Below are 3,051 nucleotides of genomic sequence, written 5' to 3'. Positions count from 1 at the left end.
CTTCCTCTGCTCCGATGCTTCCTGGGCAGAAAGAGGTTCTGATGTTAGCGATGGTCCTGGAGCTTCCTGGACAGAAGGAGATACCTGATGGCCAAGGGGCTTCCTGGTCAGGATGTTCGGACAATCACTCAGGCTCAATGTCTGGAGCTCCGAAATATTTTAGAATTGCTCCTGCAAAGACAAAGCTCATTAGGTTATCAAGCAAAAATCAGATCCTGAGTACATCTTCTATTTTATGATTAGTGTTGTTGCAGTAATACAGAAAATTAAAATTATTGGTAATCTGTTTTTATATTAAACATTGTGATGTACAGTGTCCCTTTAAAGTTTGTATCCAGTTACACAGTTGCCACTTTTAAGAGTTTTCTGCAATAGTTTACAAATTGTACTAAAGTAATAAAACTGAGACAAAAAAACCCACTGCTACAACAGTCTGAAATAAGAATAAAACGCCATGAATAATATTTATACATCAATTAAAACACAATAATCAAATACATTTCTTGTATTTGTTTTTATTGGTTTAATCTTGTTTTATTATTTGCTTTATTGTCTTTAAATTATGTAGTTATTTTTATTCATATGCTTTAATTTTGTTGGAACACACTTTGGTCACTGTATGTGTTGTAAAGGGCTCTATTAAATAACTGTTGATTGATTAATAGATTAAAAGCAAACCTTTAAAATAGTTCTTTATATTAAAAACTAAACAAAACAGTAGCAGTTTTAAGAACAATGTAGAGACCTTGCCCTCCGGGCTCGGTCCCTAATTAGAGCCCTATACAATACACACTAAACTTAGTAAATTAATTCTAACTAATCATAAAATAAAGTGTAAAATATGTGAGACAACTTCCACTGAACAATGACAGAGCAGACTACTACAACAACATGCCCTCCCTCCTCTCCTCTCCTCCTCTCCACCCATCTGAATGAACGGGTCGACGGAGTCAGCCAATCATTCCCGGCAAGACAGGCCAACTTTCATGAGACAAACCTTAAAGCTGAGTTTGTGACGAACAGATAATAGCCGGCAGCAGGCTAACATTTATCCGACGCTAGCTAGCTGGCAAGTGGGACAAATAAACAACCTTGCAAAAAAAAGAAAAAAACTTCATTTCACCTCCACCTCTCCAGCCCACATCACCAACAAATGACTTATCTTTATCCTTTGAACGTTTTTCTTTCTCAGTCTTCTTTTTCTTCCATTTTTCCGCGCTGCTGGGATTTCTTTTTGATGCCATTATGGTTTGTTTTGTCAATGATGGGTAGCCGTCAATCATTCCCATCATACCTGTCGGCGGCCGCTATGTGACGTCACTTGCTGTGTGACAGTGCGGTCCAACAGACTAATAATACCATAAAAGCACCAGCCACAGCTTGTCATTGCAGTTTATTATATCCAACGTTTATTTTTAAGCATATAAGAGGTGTAATAAACACAAGAGCTAGCTACAGATAAAAACAGGACATTTTAATTATCCTCAGAAGAGGTTGAACATGCAGCTTTGGGGCCCCCTGGTGGCTTGGGGGCCCTAGGCATTTGCCTAGTTGGCCTTTAGGAAGAAACGGCCATGACGGTCATTTTTCTGACCTCAAGTGACGTACCATAGTTTCCACAAGTATCCCGAGGGAGAATGTAGCGTACTAGGTAATTTTGAAAGGTCTATTTTAATTATTGATTTGCTACCTACAGGGACGCAGGCGTGAACCATCTCAGGGATCCCGTACATATCACACGATCCCTGAGGTGGTGTGTCAGTGGGTGGCCTGGCTCTCCTCTTTCTAACCCTAGGAAGGGCTGCTATGTTCGAATTGGTAGCGAATTCAGGACCACTGATTGTAGTTGGGGTTGGACTCGTGGGAGGTACCGTATCAGTAAACTGATACTTTTCCCAGGGACATTCCAGCCTGATCAGAGCTATAGCCACGCACAGAGATACAAAGAATACAAACCACATTGTCCTTCGCGTGAGCCACAGGTGACCCTAAGGTGCCCACCTAGATCGGGATCTGCTTGTTAACGCAGTATACTGCTTCATAGTTTCCTGCAAAAATGAACAAACACAACGAAATACAAAGTAGGAGGGTCTTCCACCCTTGCCCTACTTAATTCTTGCGTTGGTAGCTTGGCATGCTACTTGGAGGAGGGTGAGCGCTCCGGTATCCTCACCCCCTTTCACCTTTCGATGTTCCTGGAATCTTGTCTTCTGAGGCTAAGGGTAGACTACCTTGCCTCTCTCTCGTGGGGAGCGTTATTCTGGCTCCTTGTTGTCCGGCTGAAGTGTAGTCGGGATGGTGTGACTGAGATGGTACCACGTGTCACCCTTTCCTTTAAGCCGGACCGCGTGGGAGGTGCGTTCCGTCACCTCGTATGGTCCAGTCCAATGGGTTTCAGACCACTTCCTCTTGTAGGCCTTCAGCAGAACGTGAGTTGCACCACCGTCTTCAGTCACATGGGGCGTTGATTGTGACTCTTCAGGCCCTCTGGTGTTCTGGAACCTGGAATTGTAAGCACTCACAACATCAGCCATGTCCTGTTTACCTTCGCCAGTCTTTGTGGGCAATGGTCCTGTCGGTCCTGGGAAGCTCTGCTGAGTGTTAAGTTCGTACGGAGACATTCCTCTCCTGGAACTTAGGGACATTCTGACAGACATCAGTGCAAGAGGGAGCGCCTTCAACCATGTCAATCCTGTGAAGTCATAATTTTGGCCAGTTTTTCTTTCAAAGTTCTGTTCATTCTCTCCACCAGTCCTTGGGACTGAGGATGGTACACTGAACCAAATTTGTGCCTGAGCCCAAGCATCGTTTCCACCTCTTGGAGGTGTGTGTTTTTGAAATGTGTACCATTGTCAGATCTTATTAGTTTGGGGAATGTCGTGGAATTTTATTTTAAAAAAAGTATCCTAGGCCAGTCACGGTGCAAAAAACCCCACAAACATATATTCCAGAAAAAACGTAAAATCCTCAAGTATATCCACTCTTGGTTCTTTAAGTCTTCCATCGTAGTTCTCCTCAGAAAAATCAGGCAGAGTCAGAGTCAGAATGCAA

The sequence above is a fragment of the Salarias fasciatus genome, chromosome 9, assembly GCF_902148845.1.
Source record: "Salarias fasciatus chromosome 9, fSalaFa1.1, whole genome shotgun sequence".
NCBI lineage: Eukaryota > Metazoa > Chordata > Actinopteri > Blenniiformes > Blenniidae > Salarias > Salarias fasciatus.
The sequence above is the reverse complement of the archived record's forward strand: the minus strand, read 5'-3'. Positions refer to the sequence as shown.